This window comes from Mesoplodon bidens (genome assembly GCF_964165515.1).
Source record: "Mesoplodon bidens genome assembly, chromosome: 7".
Taxonomy (NCBI): domain Eukaryota; kingdom Metazoa; phylum Chordata; class Mammalia; order Artiodactyla; family Ziphiidae; genus Mesoplodon; species Mesoplodon bidens.
In genome coordinates, this window is record NC_138164.1 from 60,844,950 (window position 1) to 60,865,319 (window position 20,370).

A 20,370-nucleotide genomic window follows, 5' to 3' on the forward strand; every position below is an offset into this window, starting at 1 on the left:
GATGGCTAACCTAACTTGTTCTACTCTTGTGCTGCTTATGGTCTAGTAGGGAGGAAAAAAGGCAAAGAATTAACTATAATTCAATGAGTTAAATGTTATATACTGTTTTTGTGAAGAACGGCTAATTCGTAAATATGCCTTCTTCTATTAAGCAAAAATATGTGTATTTAGGTTAATTATGGCAAGATTAGTTCTATGTGGGATAGAGAAATAAGTAAAACAGATACTCTATTTATAAAGAGTTTGTAAACTAATAAGAAACATAAGCATACAAATACGTGTATATTTCATTCATTTTTGTTTCTCCTATAGTAACTAGCACTTAATGAACATCTGTAAATGAACTTACTGATTCTTAATGAACATGTTATTAATAATAAAAACAATAGCTATTAAGTACTTAATATGTGCCAAACACTGTGCTAAGCATTTCAATTATTCTTTCAACTTAGCTTCCCTTTCAAGCTAGCTACTATACTTTTTTTCCCTTCTGTAGTTTCCCAATAATATGTGATTACTACCTTCAAATTAGATCGTGTTCCTATAATTCTTGGAACAAAGAAATGCTCAACAAATAGATGCTCAATAAATGTTCCTTTCTTCACCTTTCCTTAATTTATAGCAGAGTTTCTCAACCTTAGCACTACTGACATGTTGGGTCAGATAATTCATTGTCACTGGGAGCTACCCTGTGCATTCTGGATCCCTGGACCCTACTCATCAGAAGCCAGTAGCACTCCTCCAGGTGTGACAACCCGAAGTATCTCCAGACATTACCAAATGTCTCATGGGGTGGGGGTAGGGGAGAACTGCCCTCCAGTTGAGAACCACTGATCTACAGTAATCTCTCTCTCAAAGGTCAAGAACAACTTCCTAACTGCCAAAATCCAACTAACAACTTCCCAATCCACACAGCTTCTCTGCAGCTTGTGAGCACTGCTCTTTTTTGAAGCTCTACTTCTTGGTATTCTACACAATTCTCATTTGCCACTTATGGTTCCCCTTCCCAACCCCCTCCCCAGCACCCCCCACCACCAGTTGCTTTTCTCCCCTCTTTGAACACCCTTAAATTTATGAATTCTGTTCAGTATATAGTCCTCTACCCTCCCCCTCCCCCACCAAATTAACATTTCTTTGAATTTATTCTTCTGTCTTTGACACAGAAAAAGGCATGCCATTTCCCTCCATGCAATATTTAGGACATACTTATAACCAGAAACTGGGAGAGGTCAGAGACATTTTGCACTGGCCAGAGGCCTGGGATTCCTGTTGGGAGGGCAGGAGATATAAAAGTAAAAGAAAAAGGGTGGGGGAGGGGTTGGAATTTGCCTGTATTCTTTGGCTACAAGACAAGTCCATTCTCAGAACTTCCTTCTTTTTCTTTTTAATCATGTTTTAATCAAAGAACACATGTACCTATTTTATATTTTTATTTAAAAATAAATTTATTTATTTTGGCTACACCGGGTCTTAGTCTGCCGCATGCGGACTTCTTTGTTGCGGCATGCATACGGGATCTAGTTCCCTGACCAGGGATTGAACCCGGGCCCCCTGCATTGGGAGCCCCAAGTCTTACCCACTGGACCACCAGGAAGTCCCTACACATACCTATTTAAAAGTCAAATAGGATTACTAAGACATAATGAAAATCAGTAGCTGCCTGCCTCCTTAGAATCACTTTCAACTCCTTAAGATGTTTCTTCTGGTATTTACCTTCATATTTCTAAGTAACACATGTGTACTGCTATTTTCTGATTTTTCACTTTTCTAAATGATTTATGGACTTTCTAGCATGAAAAATGAAGGATCCACTCTCTTGTACCATTATCCTTGGAAACAGATTTCCCTTTCCCGCATCTTCTCAATTTACATTACAACTTTTTGTTGTTAATCTTCAGGGTTAACATCATATCAGAGCCAAGTATAATTTACTATACTTTCTTTACAACTTCTAGTTTTCCTTGTTTTAATAACTGTCTTAACTTTCATTTACTTAGTTTTCTACGTGCCTATTACTATTTCATTATTGAACTCTCCAAGAGAACGGACAGATTTCCTCTCATTCTGCTCAAACACAGGAGAAATGTGTTTCCACCTACGCTTTCCCCTCCTTAGAAATATCCCTACTGAAGCCCTGTTCTGCTTCCATAAGAAGTGTTCGCTCTCTAAATATGACACAGGCCATAAAGCTCCTTTTCTCTTTCTTCTGTTACATCCCCTACTTCTTGGACTCCGTGCCTTGCTCTTTATTCCTATATCTTTGTTGTAGAGAATATCCTATGGTTCCCTGAGAACTAGTGCAAGAGAGGCAATCTTTCGAGTCCCTGCACGTATGAAGATATTTTTACTCTACCCTCACACATGATTGACTGGAAACGGAATTTGAGGTCAACAATTAAGAATTTTCAGAATCCTGGGACTTTCCCTGTGGTCCAGTGGGTAAGACTCCGCGCTCCCAGCGCAAGGGGCCCGGGTTCAATCCCTGGTTGGGGAACTAGATCCCACATGCATGCCGCAACTAAGAGTTCGCATGCCACAACTAAGAAGTCCACATGCTGCAACTAAACATTCTGCAATGAAGATCCCGCATGCTGCGACAAAGATCCCACGTGCCGCAACTAAGACCTGGCGCAGCTAAACAAACAAACAAACAAAAATAAATAAATAAATATTTAAAAAAAAAAGAATTTTCAGAATCTTGAAAGCAATTCTCCACTGTCTTCCATGGAGCTGGTAGAAAACTCTTTTTTATTTCTGGCTTTATTGAGGTATAATTGACAAATAAAATTGTAACATATTAAAAGTGTACAATTGATGACTTGATATACATTGTGAAAGAATTCCTCTCATTGAGTTAATTAATGCATCTATTACCTCACATATTTCCTTTTCCCTTCTTTCTTTCTTCCTTCTTTCCTTCCCTTTTTATTTTCTTGTGAGAACATTTAAGTTCTACTCTCTCAGTAAATTTCAGTTATGCAATACAGTGTTATCAACTATAGTCACATTATAACTAGATCCTCAGACCTTATTATTCTTATAACTGAAAATTTGTACCATTTTACCAACCCCTCCCTATTTTCTCCAACCCCCAGAAACCACTTTTTGATAATGTTTCAATAAATTTGACTTTATTTTTGATTCCACATATAAGTGATAAGATGTAGTATTTCTCTGTCTGGCTTATTTCGCTTAGCATAATGCTCTCCTGGTTCACCCATGTTGTCACAAATGACAGGATTTCCTTCTTTTTTAAGGCTGAATAATATTCATTCCATATTTTCTTGATCCATTCATCCACTGATAGACACTTAGGTTGTTTCCATACCTTGGCTATTATGTATGATGCTGCAATGAACATGGGAGTACATATATCTCATCAAGATAATGATTTCAAGCAAACTAAATGTCCATCAACAGAGGAATGGATAAAGATGTGTTACATATATACAATGGAATATTACTCAGCCATAAAAAGGAATGAATAATGCCATCTGCAGTGACATGGGTGGACCTAGAGATTGTCATACAGAGTGAAGTAAGTCAGAAAGAGAAAGCTGGGCTTCCGTGGTGGCGCAGTGGTTGGGAGTCCGCCTGCCAATACAGTGGACACGGGTTCGTGCCCCGGTCCGGGAAGATCCCACATGCCGCGGTGCAGCTGGGCCCGTGAGCCATGGCCGCTGAGGCTGCGCGTCCAGAGCCTGTGCTCCGCAACAGGAGAGGCCACAACAGTGAGAGGCCCGTGTACCACCAAAAAAAAAAAAAAAAAAGAGAAAGCCAAACATCGTATAATATTGCTTATATGTGGAATCTAGAAAAACGGTTCAGATGAACTTATTTGCAAATCAGAAACAGAGTTACAGAATAGAAAATAAACTTATGGTTACCAAGGGGGGATGGGAGGATGGGATGAATCGGGAGACTGGATTGACATACATACACTACTATATATAAAATAGATAATTAATGAGAACCTACTGTATAGCACAGGGAGCTCTACTCAATGCTCTGTGGTGACCTAAATGAGAAGGAAATCTATACAACAGTGGATATATGTATATATATAACTGATTCACTTTGCTGTACAGCAGAAACTAACACAACATTGTAAAGCAACTATACTCCAATAAAAAAAAAAAAGATAAACAACAAGGACCTACTGTATAGTACAGGGAACTCTACTCAATACTCTGTAATAACCTATATGGGAAAAGAATCTAAAAAAGAATAGATAAATGTATATGTATAACAAAACCACTTTGCTGTACACCTGAAACACAACACTGTAAATCAATTATACTCCAATATAAAATAAATGTTTTTTTACATTTCAAAAAAAAAAAACCAGACAATGATTTCATTTCCTTTGTATATACAACCAGAATTGGGATTGCTGGGTCATATGGCTGTTCTATTCTTAATTTCTGGAGGAACCTCCATACTGTTTTCCATAGTGACTATACCAGTTTACATTCCCAATGACAGTGTACAAGGTTTTTTCTCCAAATTCTCACCAGCATTTGTTATCTCTTTTCTTTTTGTAACAGACATCTTAATAGGTGTGAAGTGATATCTCATTATGGTTTTGATGTGCAGTTCCCTGATGATTAATGATGTTGAGCACATTTTCTTGTACCTCTTCACCATCTGTATGTCTTCTTAGGAAAACAGGTCTATTTAGGTCCTTTGCCCAATTTTTAATTGGGCTATTTGTTTGTTTGTTGTTTTTTTTACTATAGAGTTGTATAAGTTCCTTGTATACTTTGGATATCAACCCCATATCAGATATGTGGTTTGCAAATATTTTCTGCCTTTGCATTTTGTTGATGGTTTTCTTTGCTGTGTTTTAGTTTCATGTGGTCCCACTTACTTATTTTTGCTTTTGTTCCCTTTGATTTTGGTGTCAAGTCCAAAAAATTATTGACAAGACCAATCAATGTCAAGGAGCCTACCCCCCTATGTTTTCTTTCAGGAGTTTTATGATTTCAGGTCTATGCTCAAATCTTTAATCCATTTTGAGTTGATTTCTGTGTACAGTGTAAAAACAGTGTCCAGTTTCATTCTTTTTTTTTGGATTTATTTTTTAAATTTATTTTTTAATTTTTTTATTCAAAGAGAAACAAAATTTATAATCACCCTCATCAGTTCACTCAGTCCCATGTAATTAATTTTTTTTATCTTGATCTTTTGTTAGCACTTTTATGAATTCATCAGTTTTCCATTAGAGTTCTGAAAATGCTTATTCATTCAGTTCAGCAGTATAGTTGGTTACCAGAAACCTGTGCTTGTCACTCTTTTCCATGAATTCCTTGAAGATGAAACCGTTTTATAGGAACATTTTTGCAAAAGCATGAGAGTACACCCAGAACTGTCTGTAAATGACAAAAGACTTAAAAATGACCATGGTTAAAGATCTGATGAAAGTTCATAATAATGCAATTGACAAGGAAATTTAGTTATTTCTGAGATATACATTTTAAAATAATAACTAGAACTATGACTTATAACATTATACCAGAACATATAAGATTTTTAGGAATTTCGTGAAATGTCTGAAACATTTATATTAACATACTTCCATACAAATAACCCGAAGAAAGTTTAGTATTAGTCGTTTTTTGTTTTTTGGTTTTTTTATATTTTAATTTAATTTAATTTATTTTTTTAAACAGCAGATCATTATTAGTCATCCATTTTATACACATCAGTATATACATGTCAATCCAAATTGCCCAATTCATCACACCAGCATCCCCATCCCCGGCGGCCTTCTCCCCTTGGTGTCCATACGTTTGTTCTCTACATCTGTGTCTCAACTTCTGCCCTGCAAACCAGTTCATCTGTACCATTTTTTTAGGTTCCACATACATGTGTTAATATATGATATTTGTTTTTCTCTTTCTGACTTACTTCACTCTGTATGACAGTCTCTAGATGCATCCATGTCTCAACAATGACCCAATTTCGTTCCTTTTTATGGCTGAGTAATATTCCATTGTATATATGTACAACTTCTTTATCCATTCATCTGTCGATGGACATTTAGGTTGCTTCCATGTCCTGGCTATGGTAAATAGTGCTGCAATGAACATTGGGATGCATGCGACTTTTTGAATTATGGTCTTCTCTGTGTATATGCCCAGTAGTGGGATTGCTGGATCATACGGTAATTCTATTTTTAGTTTTTTAAGGAACCTCCATACTGTTCTCCATAGTGGCTGTATCAATTTACATTCCCACCAACAGTGCAAGAGGGTTCCCTTTTCTCTGCACCCTCTCCAGCATTTGTTGTTTGTAGATTGATGCCCATTCTAACTGCTGTGAGGTGATACCTCACTGTACTTTTGATTTGCATTTCTCTAATAATTAGTGATGTTGAGCAGCTTTTCATGTGCTTCTTGGCCATCTGTATGTCTTCTTTGGAGAAATGTCTATTTAGGTCTTCAGCCCATTTTTGGATTGGGTTGTTTGTTTCTTTAATATTGAGCTGCATGAGCTGTTTATATATTTTGGAGATTAATCCTTTGTCCATTGATTCGTTTGCAAATATTTTCTCTTTTTCTGAGGGTTGTCTTTTCATCTTGTTTATGGTTTCCTTTGCTGTGCAAAAGCTTTGACGTTTCATTAGGTCCCATTTGTTTATTTTTGTTTTTATTTCCATTACTCTAGGAGGTGGATCAAAAAAGATCTTGCTGTGATTTATGTCAAAGAGTGTTCTTCCTATGTTTTCCTCTAAGAGTTTGATAGTGTCCGGTCTTACATTTAGGTCTCAAATTCATTTTGAGTTTATTTTTGTGTATGGTGTTAGGGAGTGTTCTAATTTCATTCTTTTACATGTAGCTGTCCAGTTTTCCCAGCATCACTTACTGAAGAGACTGTCTTTTCTCCATTGTATATCCTTGCCTCCTTTGTCATAGATTAGTTGACCATAGGTGTATGGGTTTATCTCAGGGCTTTCTATCTTGTTCCATTGTTCTATGTTTCTGTTTTTCTGCCAGTACCATATTGTCTTGATTACTGTAGGTCTGTAGTATAGTCTGAAGTCAGGGAGTCTGATTCCTCCAGCTCCGATTTTTTCCCTCAAGACTGCTTTGGCTATTCGGGGTCTTTTGTGTCTCCATACAAATTTTAAGGTTTTTTGTCCTAGTTCCGTAAAAAATGCCATTGGTAATTTGATAGGGATTGCATTGAATCTGTAGATTGCTTTGGGTAGTATAGTCATTTGCAAAATTTTGATTCTTCCAATCCAAGAACATGGTATATCTCTCCAACTGTTCATATCATCTTTAATTTCTTTCATCAGTGTCTTATATTTTTCTGCATACAGGTCTTTTGTCTCCCTAGGTAGGTTTATTCCTAGGTATATTATTCTTTTTGTTGCAGTGGTAAATAGGAGTGTTTCCTTAATTTCTCTTTCAGATTTTTCATCATTAGTGTGTAGGAATGCAAGAGATTTCTGTGCATTAATTTTGTATCCTGCAACTTTACCAAATTCACTGATTAGCTCTAGTTTTCTGGTGGCATTTTCAGGATTCTCTACGTATAGTATCATGTCATGTGCAAACAGTGACAGTTTTACTTCTTCTTTTCCAATTTGTATTCCTTTTATTTCTTTTTCTTATCTGATTGCCGTGGCTAGGACTTCCAAAACTATGTTGAATAATAGTGGTGAGAGTGGACATCCTTGTCTCGTTCCTGATCTTAGAGGAAACACTTTCAGTTTTTCACCATTGAGAATGATGTTTGCTGTGGGTTTGTCATATACGGCCTTTATTATGTTGAGGTAGGTTCCCTCTATGCCCACTTTCTGGAGAGTTTTTATCATGTGGGTGTTGAATTTTGTCAAAAGCTTTTTCTGCATCCTTTGAGATGATCATATGGTTTTTATTCTTCAGTTTGTTAATATGGTGTATCACATTCATTGATTTGCATATATTGAAGAATCCTTGCATCCCTGGGATAAATCCCACTTGATCATGGTGTATGATCCTTTTAATGTGTTGCTGGATTCTGTTTGCTAGTATTTTGTTGAGGATTTTTGCATCTATATTCATCAGTGATATTGGTCTGTAATTTTCTTTTTTTCTACTATCTTTGTCTGGTTTTGGTATCAGGGTGATGGTGGCCTCATAGAATGAGTCTGGGAGTGTTCCTCCCTCTGCAATTTTTTGGAAGAGCTTGAGAAGGATGGGTGTTAGCTCTTCTCTAAATGTTTGCTAGAATTCACCTGTGAAGCCATCTGGTCCTGGACTTTTGTTTGTTGGAAGATTTTTAATCACAGTTTCAATTTCATTACTTGTGATTGGTCTGTTCATATTTTCTATCTCTTCCTGTTTCAGTCTTGGAAGGTTATACCTTTCTAAGAATTTGTCCATTTCTTCCAGGTTGTCCATTTTATTGGCATAGAGTTGCTTGTAGTAGGCTCTTAGGATGCTTTGTATTTCTGTGGTGTCTGTTTTAACTTCTCCTTTTTCATTTCTAATTTTACTGATTTGAGTCCTCTCCCTCTTTTTCTTGATGATTCTGGCTAATGGATTATCAATTTTGTTTATCTTCTCAAAGAACCAGCTTTTAGTTTTATTGATCTTTGTTACTGTTTTCTTTGTTTCTATTTCATTTATTTCTGCTGTAATTTTTATGATTTCTTTCCTTCTGCTAACTATGGGTTTGTTTGTTCTTCTTTCTCTAGTTCCTTTAGGTGTAAGGTTAGGTTGTTTAGTTGAGATTTTTCTTTTTTCTTGAGGTAGGCTTGTAGAGCTATAAACTGCCCTCTTAGAACTGCTTTTGCTGCATCCCAAAGGTTTTGGATTGTTGTGTTTTCATTGTCATTTGTCTCTACATATTTTTTGATTTCCTCTTTGATTTCTTCAATGATCTCTTGGTTATTTAGTAACGTATCGTTTAGTCTCCATATGCTTGTGTTTTTTACGTTTTGTTCCCTGTAATTGATTTCTAATCTCAAAGCGTTGTGGTCAGAAAAGATGATTGATATGATTTCAACTTTCTTAAATTTACTGAGGCTTGATTTGTGACCCAAGATGTGATTTATCCTGGAGAATGTTCTGTGCACTCTTGAGAAGAAAGTGTAATCTGCTGTTTTTGGATGGATTGTCCTATAAATATCAATTAAATCTATCTGGTCTATTGTGTCATTTAAAGCTTGTGTTTCCTTATTAATTTTCTGTTTGGATGATCTGTCCATTGGTGTAAGTGAGGTGTTAAAGTCTCCCACTATTATTGTGTTACTGTCAATTTCCTCTTTTATAGCTGTTAGCAGTTGCCTTATGTATTGTGGTGCTCCTATGTTGGGTGCATATATATTTATAATTGTTATATCTTCTTCTTGGATTGATCCCTTGATCATTATGTAGTGTCCTCCCATGTCTCTTGTAACATTCTTTATTTTAAAGTCGATTTTATCTGATATGAGTATTACTACTCCAGCTTTCTTTTGATTTTCATTTGCATGGAATATCTTCTTCCATCCCCTCACTTTCAGTCTGTATGTGTCCCTAGGTCTGAAGTGGGTCTCTTGTAGACAGCATATAGATGGGTCTTGTTTTTGTATCCATTCAGCAAGCCTGTGTCTTTTGCTTGGAGCATTTAATTCACTCACATTTAAGGTAATTATCGATATATATGTTCCTATGACCATTTTCTTAATTGTTATGGGTTTGTTTATGTAGGTCCTTTCCTTCTCTTGTGTTTCCCACTTAGAGAAATTCCTTTAGCATTTGTTGTTGAGCTGGTTTGGTGGTGCTGAATTCTCTTAGCTTTTGCTTGTCTGTAAAGCTTTTGATTTCTCCATAGAATCTGAATGAGATCCTTGCTGGGTAATCTTGGTTGTAGGTTCTTCCGTTTCATCACTTTAAATATGTCATGCCACTCCCTTCTGGCTTGTAGAGTTTCTGCTGAGAAATCAGCTGTTAACCTTATGGGGGTTCCCTTGTATGTTATTTGTTGTTTTTCCCTTGCTGCTTTCAATAATTTTTCTTTGTCTTTAATTTTTTCCAATTTCATTACTATGTGTCTCAGCGTGTTTCTCCTTGGGTTTATCCTGTATGGAACTTTCTGTGCTTCCTGGACTTGGGTGGCTATTTCATTTCCCATGTTAGGGAAATTTTCGACTATAATCTCTTCAAATATTTTCTCTGGTCCTTTCTCTCTCTCTCCTCCTTCTGGGACCCCTATAATGTGAATGTTGTTGCGTTTAATGTTGTCCCAAAGGTCTCTTAGGCTGTCTTCGTTTCTTTTCATTCTTTTTTCTTTATTCTGTTCTTCAGCAGTGAATTCCACTGTTCTGTCTTCCAGGTCACTTATCCGTTCTTCTGCCTCAGTTATTCTGCTATTGATTCCTTCTAGTGTAGTTTTCATTTCAGTTATTGTATTGTTCATCTCTGTTTGTTTGTTCTTTAATTCTTCTAGGTCTTTGTTAAACGTTTCTTGCATCTTCTTGATCTTTGCCTCCATTCTTTTTCTGAGATCCTGGATCATCTTCACTATCGTTATTCTGAATTATTTTTCTGGAAGGTTGCCTATCTCCACTTTATTTAGTTGTTTTTCTGGGGTTTTATCTTGTTCCTTCATCTGGTACATAGCCTCTGCCTTTTCATCTTGTCTATCTTTCTGTGAATGTGGTTTTTGTTCCATAGGCTGCAGGATTGTAGTCCTTCTTGCTTCTGCTGTCTGCCCTCTTGTGGATGAGGCTATCTAAGACGCTTGTGTAAGTTTCCTGATGGGAGGGGCTGGTGGTGGGTAGAGCTGACTGTTGCTCTGGTGGGCAGAGCTCAGTAAAACCTTAATCCGCTTGACTGCTGATGGGTGGGGCTGGGTTCCCGCCCTGTTGGTTGTTTGGCCTGAGGCAACACAACACTGGAGCCTACCTGGGCTCTTTGGTGGGGCTAATGACAGACTCTGGGAGGGTTAATGCCAAGGAGTACTTCCCAGAACTTCTGCTGCCAGTGTCCTTGTCCCCATGGTGAGTGACAGCCACCCCCTGCCTCTACAGGAGACCCTCCAACACTAGCAGGTAGGTCTGGTTCAGTCTCCCCTGTAGTTACTGCTCCTTCCCCTGGGTTCCGATGCGCACACTACTTTGTGTGTGCCCTCCAAGAGTGGAGTCTCTGTTTTCCCCAGTCCTTTCGAAGTCCTGCAATCAAATCCCACTAGGCTTCAAAGTCTGATTCTCTAGGAATTCCTCCTCCCATTTCCGGACCCCCAGATTGGGAAGCCTGACGTGGGGCTCAGAACCTTCACTCCAGTGGGTGGACTTCTGTGGTATAAGTGTTCTCCAGTCTGTGAGTCACCCACTCAGCAGTTATGGGATTTGATTTTACTGTGATTTCGCCCCTCCTACCGTCTCATTGTGGCTTCTCCTTTGCCTTTGGATGTGGGGTATCTTTTTTGGTGAGTTCCAGTGTCTTCCTGTCCAAGACTGTCCAGCAGCTAGTTGTGATTCTGGTGTTCTCACAAGAGGGAGTGAGAGCATGTCCTTCTACTCCATCATCTTGGTTCCTCCGGACTTATTGCCCATGCAGTTTCATTCTTCTACATGTGGTTGTCCATCGTTCCCAACAATATTTATTGAAGAGAACATCCTTTCTCTATTAAGTATTCTTGGCCTCTTTGTTAAAAACTCATTGACCATATATGCATGGGTTTATTTCTGGGTTCTCTATTCTGTTCCATTGATCTATGTGTCTGTTTTTATGACAACGCTATACTATTCTGATTACTATAGCTTTGTATTATACTTTGAAATCAGGAAGTGTGATGCCTCCAGCTTTGTTCTTCAAGATTGCTTTGGCTATCTGTGGTCCTATACAAATTTTAGGATCGTTTTTTTCTATTTCTGTGAAAAATGCCACTGGAATTTTATAGACATTGCACTGAATCTAAAGATTGCTTTGGGTAGTATGGACATTTTAACAATATTAACTCAATCCATGAACATGGAATATCTGTTCATTTATTTGTGTTCTCTTCCATTTTCTTTCATCAATGTCTTATAGTTTTCAGTAAACAGATCTTTCATGTCCTTGATTTAACTTATACCAAGTATTTGATTCTTTTTGATGCTATTGTAAATTAACTGTCTTCTTACTTTCTCTTTCTGATAGTTCATTGTTGGTGTAGAGAAACGCAACTGATTTTCATATACTGATTTTGTATCCTGCAACTTTACTGAATTCATTTATTCTAACTAGTTTTTCGGCAGAGACTTTAGTGATTCATGTCATCTACAAACAGTGGCAGTTTCACTTTTCCAATCTGAATGCTTTTTATTTCTTTTTCTTGCCTAATTGCTCTGGCTGGGACTTTCAGTACTGTGTTGATTAAAAGTGGTGACACGGAGCATCTTTCTTTTATTCCTCATCTTAGAGGAAAAGCTTTCAGTGTTTCATCATTGAGTATGATGTTAGTTGTGGGCTTGTCACATATGGCCTTTGTTAAGTTGAGGTACATTTCCTCTACACCCAGTTTGTTGAGAGGTTTTATCACGAATGGGTGTTGAATTGTGTCAAATGCTTTTCCGCATCTATTGAGATGATCACATGATTTTTATCCTTCTTTTTATTAATACGGTGTATGATATTTATTGATTTGCAAACGTCAAATCATCCTTGCATCCCTGGAACAAATTTCACTTGATGATGGCATATGATCCTTCTAATGTATTGGTTTTTTTTTTGTGTGTGTGGTACGCGGGCCTCTCACTGTTGTGGCCTCTCCCGTTGCGGAGCACAGGCTCCGGATGCGCAGGCTTAGCGGCCATGGCTCACGGGCCCAGCCGCTCCACGGCATGTGGGATCTTCCTGGACCGGGGCATGAACCCGCGTCCCCTGCATCGGCAGGCAGACTCTCAACCACTGCGCCACCAGGGAAGCCCTCTAATGTATTGTTGAATCTGATTTTCTAATGTTTTGTTGAGGATTTTTGCCATTTATGTTCATAAGAGATATTGGCCTATAATTTTCTTTTCCTTGCAGTGTCTTTGTCTGGCTTTAGTGTCAGAGTAATGCTGGCCTCATAAAATGAGTCTGGAAGCATTCCCTCCTCTTACGTGTTTTCAGAGAGTTTGAGAAAGATTGTATTAGTTCTTTAAATGTTTGGTAGAATTCACTACTGGAGTTTTTGGGACCTCAAATTTTTTTAATTTAATTTATCTTTTTGGCTGTGTTGGGTCTTCGTTGCTGTGCACAGGCTTTCTCTAGTTGCGGTGAGCAGGGGCTACTCTTCGTTGCAGTGCGCAGGCTTCTCTTGTTGTGGAGCACAGGCTCTAGGTGTGCAGGCTTCAGTAGTTGTGGCTCAAGGGCTCAGTAGTTGTGGCTTGCGGCCTCCAGAGCACAGGCTCAGTAGTTGTGGTGCACGGGCTTTGTTGCTCTGCGGCATGTGGGATCTTCCCACACCAGGGCTCGAACCCATGTCCCTTGCATTGGCAGGCAGATTCTTGACCACTGCACCACCAGGGAAGCCCTGGAATTATTTTGTTGGGAGGTTTTTAATTATAATTCAGTCTCCTTGCTAGTAATCAGTCTGTTCAGATTTTTCTGTTTCTTCATGATTCAGTTTTGGTAGACTGGATATAAATTTATCCATTTCTTTTAGGTTTTGCAATTTGTTGGTGTATAATTTTTCATAGTAGTCTCTTACAATTCCTTGTATTTCTGTGATGTCAGTTATAGTATCTCCTATTACATTTATAATTCCATTGAAGTCCGCTCTCTTTTCGTCTTAGTAAGTCCAGCTAATGGTTTGTCTACTTTATCTTTTCAAAATACCAGCTATTAGTTTCATTGATCTTTTCTATTGTCTTTTTAGTCTTTATTTCATTTATTTCTGCTCTGATCTTTGTTATTTCTGCTCTGATTTTTGTTATTTCCTTCCTTCTGCTAACTTTGGGCTTAGTTTGTTGTTTTTTCTAGTCCCTTGAGGTGTAAAGTTAGTTTTTTTATTTTATTTTATTTATTTATTTTTTTCTTTTTTGCTTTGTAACAAATTTAATCAGTTATACATATACATATGTTTCCATATCCCCTCCCTTTTGCGTCTCCCTCCCACCCTCCCTATCCCACCCCTCCAGGCGGTCACAAAGCACCGAGCTAATCTCCCTGTGCTACGCGGCTGCTTCCCACTAGCTATCTACCTTACGTTTGGTAGTGTATATATGTCCATGCCGCTCTTTCACTTTGTCACAGCTTACCCTTCCCCCTCCCCATATCCTCAAGTCCATTCCCTAGTAGGTCTGTGTCTTTATTCCTGTCTTACCCCTATGTTCTTCATGACATTTTTTTTCTTAAATTCCATATATATGTGTCAGCATACGATATTTGTCTTTCTCTTTCTGACTTACTTCACTCTGTATGACAGACTCTAGGTCTATCCACCTCATTACAAATAGCTCAATTTCATTTCTTTTTATGGCTGAGTAATATTCCATTGTATATATGTGCCACATCTTCTTTATCCATTCATCTGATGATGGACACTTAGGTTGTTTCCAGCTCCGGGCTATTGTAAATAGGGCTGCTATGAACATTTTGGTACATGTCTCTTTTTGAATTATGGTTTTCTCAGGGTATATGCCTAGAAGTGGGATTGCTGGGTCATATGGTAGTTCTATTTGTAGTTTTTTAAGGAACCTCCATACTGTTCTCCATAGCGGCTGTACCAATTCACATTCCCACCAGCAGTGCAAGAGTGTTCCCTTTTTTCCACACCCTCTCCAGCATTTATTGTTTCTAGATTTTTTGATGATGGCCATTCTGACTGGTGTGAGATGATATCTCATTGTAGTTTTGATTTGCTTTTCTCTAATGAGTAAAGATGTTGAGCATCCTTTCATGTGTTTGTTGGCAGTCTGTATATCTTCTGTGGAGAAATGTCTATTTAGGTCTTCTGCCCATTTTTGGATTGGGTTGTTTGTTTCTTTGTTATTGAGCTGCATGAGCTGCTTATACATTTTGGAGATTAATCCTTTGTCAGTTGCTTCATTTGCAAATATTTTCTCCCATTCTGAGGGTTGTCTTTTGGTCTTGTTTATGGTTTCCTTTGCTGTGCAAAAGCTTTGAAGTTTCATTAGGTCCCATGTGTTTATTTTTGTCTTTATTTCCATTTCTCTAGGAGGTGGGTCAAAAAGGATCTTGCTGTGATTTATGTCATAGAGTGTTCTGCCTATGTTTTCCTCTAAGAGTTTGATAGTGTCTGGCCTTACATTTAGGTCTTTAATCCATTTTGAGCTTATTTTTGTGTATGGTGTTAGGGAGTGATCTAATCTCATACTTTTACATGTCCCTATCCAGTTTTCCCAGCACCACTTATTGAAGAGGCTGTCCTTTCTCCACTGTACATTCCTGCCTCCTTTATCAAAGATAAGTTGGCCATATGTCCGTGCGTTTAACTCTGGGCTTTCTATCCTGTTCCATTGATCTATCTTTCTGTTTGTGTGCCAGTACCATACTGTCTTGATTACTGTAGCTTTGTAGTATAGTCTGAAGTCAGGGAGCCTGATTCCTCTAGCTCCATTTTTCGTTCTCAAGATTGCTTTGGCTATTCCGGGTCTTTTGTGTTTCCATACAAATTGTGAAATTTTTTGTTCTAGTTCTGTGAAAAATGCCAGTGGTAGTTTGATAGGGATTGCATTGAATGTGTAGATTGCTTTGGGTAGTAGAGTCATTTTCACAATGTTGATTCTTCCAATCCAAGAACATGGTACATCTCTCCATCTATTTGTATCATCTTTAATTTCTTTCATCAGTGTCTTATAATTTTCTGCATACAGGTCTTTTGTCTCCTTAGGTAGGTTTATTCCTAGATATTTTATTCTTTTTGTTGCAATGGTAAATGGGAGTGTTTCCTGGAGTTCACTTTCAGATTTTTCATCATTAGTATATAGGAATGCCAGAGATTTCTGTGCATTAATTTTGTATCCTGCAACTTTACCAAATTCATTGATTAGCTCTAGTAGTTTTCTGGTAGCTTCTTTAGGATTCTCTATGTATAGTATCATGTCATCTGCAAACAGTGACAGCTTTACTTCTTCTTTTCCAATTTGGATTCCTTTTATTTCCTTTTCTTCTCTGATTGCTGTGGCTAAAACTTCCAAAACTAGGTTGAATAAGAGTGGTGAGAGTGGGCAACCTTGTCTTGTTCCTGATCTTAGTAGAAATGGTTTCAGTTTTTCACCATTGAGGACGATGCTGGCTGTGGGTTTGTCATATATGGCCTTTATTATGTTGAGGAAAGTTCCCTCTATGCCTACTTTCTGCAGGGTTTTTATCATAAATGGGTGTTGAATTTTGTCGAAAGCTTTCTCTGCATCTATTGAGATGATCCTATGGTTTTTCTCCTTCAATTTGTTAATATGGTGTATCACGTTGATTGATTTGCGTATATTGAAGAATCCTTGCATTCCTGGAATAAACCCCACTTGATCATGGTGTATGATCCTTTTAATGTGCTGTTGGATTCTGTTTGCTAGTATTTTGTTGAGGATTTTTTCATCTATGTTCATCAGTGATATTGGCCTGTAGTTTTCTTTCTTTGTGACATCCTTGTCTGGTTTTGGTATCAAGGTGATGGTGGCCTCGTAGAATGAGTTTGGGAGTGTTCCTCCCTCTGCTATATTTTGGAAGAGTTTGAGAAGGATAGGTGTTAGCTCTTCTCTAAATGCTTGATAGAATTCGCCTGTGAAGCCATCTGGTCCTGGGCTTTTGTTTGTTGGAAGATTTTTTATCACAGTTTCAATTTCAGTGCTTGTGATTGGTCTGTTCATATTTTCTATTTCTTCCTGATTCAGTCTTGGCAGGTTGTGCATTTCTAAGAATTTGTCCATTTCTTCCAGGTTGTCCATTTTATTGGCATAGAGTTGCTTGTAGTAATCTCTCATGATCTTTTGTATTTCTGCAGTGTCAGTTGTTACTTCTCCTTTTTCATTTCTAATTCTATTGATTTGAGTCTTCTCCCTTTTTTTCTTGATGAGGCTGGCTAATGGTTTATCAATTTTGTTTATCTTCTCAAAGAACCAGCTTTTAGTTTTATTGATCTTTGCTATCGTTTCCTTCATTTCTTTTTCATTTATTTCTGATCTGATTTTTATGATTTCTTTCCTTCTGCTAACTTTGGGATGTTTTTGTTTTTCTTTCTCTAATTGCTTTAGGTGCAAGGTTAGGTTGTTTATTCGAGATGTTTCCTGTTTCTTAAGGTGGGATTGTATTGCTATAAACTTCCCTCTTAGAACTGCTTTTGCTGCATCCCATAGGTTTTGGGTCGTCGTGTCTCCATTGTCATTTGTTTCTAGGTATTTTTTAATTTCCTCTTTGATTTCTTTAGTGATCACTTCGTTATTAAGTAGTGTATTGTTTAGCCTCCATGTGTTTGTATTTTTTACAGCTCTTTTCCTGTAATTGATATCTAGTCTCATAGCATTGTGGTCGGAAAAGATACTTGATACAATTTCAATTTTCTTAAATTTACCAAGGCTTGATTTGTGACCCAAGATATGATCTATCCTGGAGAATGTTCCATGAGCACTTGAGAAAAATGTGTATTCTGTTGTTTTTGGATGGAATGTCCTATAAATATCAATTAAGTCCATCTTCTTTAATGTATCATTTAAAGCTTGTGTTTCCTTATTTATTTTCATTTTGGATGATCTGTCCATTGGTGAAAGTGGGGTGTTAAAGTCCCCTACTATGAGTGTGTTACTGTCGATTTCTCCTTTGATGGCTGTTAGTATTTGCCTTATGTATTGAGGTGCTCCTATGTTTGGTGCATAAATATTTACGATTGTTATTTCTTCTTCTTGGATCGATCCCTTGATCATTAGGTAGTGTCCTTCTTTGTCTCTTCTAGTAGTCTTTATTTTAAAGTCTATTTTGTCTGATATGAGAATTGCTACTCCAGCTTTCTTTTGATTTCCATTTGCATGGAATATCTTTTTCCATCCCCTTACTTTCAGTCTGTATGTGTCTCTAGGTCTGAAGTGGGTCTCTTGTAGACAGCATATATATGGGTCTTGTTTTTGTATCCATTCAGCCAATCTGTGTCTTTTGGTGGGAGCATTTAGTCCATTTACATTTAAGGTAATTATCGATATGTATGTTCCTGTTCCCATTTTCTTAATTGTTTTGGGTTCGTTATTGTAGGTCTTTTCCTTCTGTTGTGTTTCTTGCCTAGAGAAGTTCCTTTAGCATTTGTTGTAAAGCTGGTTTGGTGGTGGTGAACTCTCTCAGCTTTTGCTTGTCTGTAAACGTTTTAATTTCTCCATCAAATCTGAATGAGATCCTTGCTGGGTAGAGTAATCTTGGTTGCAGGTTTTTCTCCTTCATCACTTTAATTATGTCCTGCCACTCCCTTCTGGCTTGTAGAGTTTCTGCTGAGAGATCAGCTGTTATCCTGATGGGGATTCCCTTGTGTGTTATTTGTTGTTTTTGCCTTGCTGCTTTTAATATGATTTCTTTGTGTTTAATTTTTGACAGTTTGATTAATATGTGTCTTGGCGTATTTCTCCTTGGATTTATTCTGTATGGGACTCTCTGTGCCTCCTGGACTTGATTAACTATTTCCTTTCCCATATTAGGGAAGTTTTCAACTATAATCTCTTCAAATATTTTCTCAGTCCCTTTCTTTTTCTCTTCTTCTTCTGGAACCCCTATAATTCGAATGTTGGTGCGTTTAATGTTGTCCCAGAGGTCTCTGAGACTGTCCTCTGTTCTTTTCATTCTTTTTTCTTTATTTTGCTCTGCAGCAGTTATTTCCACTATTTTATCTTCCACCTCACTTATCTGTTCTTCTGCCTCAGTTATTCTGCTATTGATCCCATCTAGAGTATTTTTTATTTCATGTATTGTGTTTTTAATCGATGCTTGATTCATCTTTAGTTCTTCTAGGTCCTTGTTAACTGTTTCTTGCATTTTGTCTATTCTATTTCCAAGATTTTGGATCTGGGAACTAGAATCTTGGATCATCTTTACCATCATTATTCTGAATTCTTTTTCAGGTAGACTGCCTATTACCTCTTCATTTGTTAGATCTGGTGCGTTTTTATCTTGCTCCTTCTCCTGCTGTGCGTTTTTCTGTCTTCTCATTTTGCTTATGTTACTGTGTTTGGGGTCTCCTTTTTGCAGGCTGCCGGTTTGTAGTTCCCGTTGTTTTTGGTGTCTGTCCCCAGTGGCTAAGGTTGGTTTAATGGGTTGTGTAGGCTTCCTGGTGGAGGGGACTAGTGCCTGTGTTGTGGTGGATGAGGCTGGATCTTGTCTTTCTGGTGGGCAGGTCCACGTCTGGTGGTGTCTTTTGGGGTGTCTGCGGACTTTTTATGATTTTAGGCAGCCTCTGTGTTAATGGGTGGCATTGTGTTCCTGTCTTGCTAGTTGTTTGGCATAGGGTGTCCAGCACTGTAGCTTGCTGGTCGTTGAGTGAAGCTGGGTGCTGGTGTTGAGATGGAGATCTCTGGAAGATTTTTGCCGTTTGATATTATGTGGAGCTGGGAGGTCTCTTGTGGACCAGTGTCCTGAAGTTGGCTCTCCCACCTCAGAGGCACAGCACTGACTCTGGGCTCCTCAATTTGGGATGATGTGTTGTCTATTCATGTATTCCACAGATGCAGGGTACATCAAGTTGATTGTGGAGCTTTAATCCGCTGCTTCTGAGGCTGCTGGGAGAGGTTTCCCTTTCTCTTTTTTGTTCTCACAGCTCCTGGGTCTCAGCTTTGGATTTGGCCCCGCCTCTGCGTGTAGGTCGCCGGAGGGCGTCTGTTCTTCGCTCAGACAGGACAGGGTTAAAGGAGCAGCCGCTTCGGGGACTCTTGCTCACTCAGGCCGGGCGGGAGGGAGGGGCACGGAGTGCGGGGCAAGCCTGCAGCGGCAGAGGTCGGCGTGACGTTGCACCAGCCCGAGGCGCGCTGTGCGTTCTCCCAGGGAAGCCGCCCCTGGATCCCGGGACCCCGGCAGTGGCGGGCTGCACAGGCTCCCGGAAGGGCAGTGTGGGCAGTGACCTGCGCTCGCACACAGGCTTCTTGGCGGCAGCAGCAGCAGCCCCAGCGTCCCACGCCCGTCACTGGGCTCCGCGCTTTCAGTTGCGACTCGCGCCCGTCTGTGGAGCCCCTTTAAGCAGCGCTCTTAATCCCCTCTCCTCGCGCACCAGGAAACCAAGAGGGAAGAAAAAGTCTCTTGCCTCTTCGGCAGCTCCAGAGTTTTCCCGGACTCCCTGCCGGCTAGCTGTGGCACATTAGCCCCCTTCACGCTGAGTTCTCGCCGCCAGCCCCAGTCCTCTCTCTGCGCTCTGACCGAAGCCCGAGCCTCAGCTTCCAGCGCTGCGCGCCCCGGCGGGCGAGCAGACAAGCCTCTCGGGCTGGTGAGTGCCGCTCGGCAC

The 20,370-nt window shown here is 38.9% G+C and overlaps 1 protein-coding gene across 1 annotated transcript in view; it reads right to left on the minus strand.

Annotated features, from left to right (window-relative positions):
* The window catches only part of C2CD3 (C2 domain containing 3 centriole elongation regulator), a 138,231-nt gene that overhangs the window by 88,640 nt on the left and 29,221 nt on the right, over nucleotides 1-20,370 (minus strand). The window lies entirely within an intron of this gene.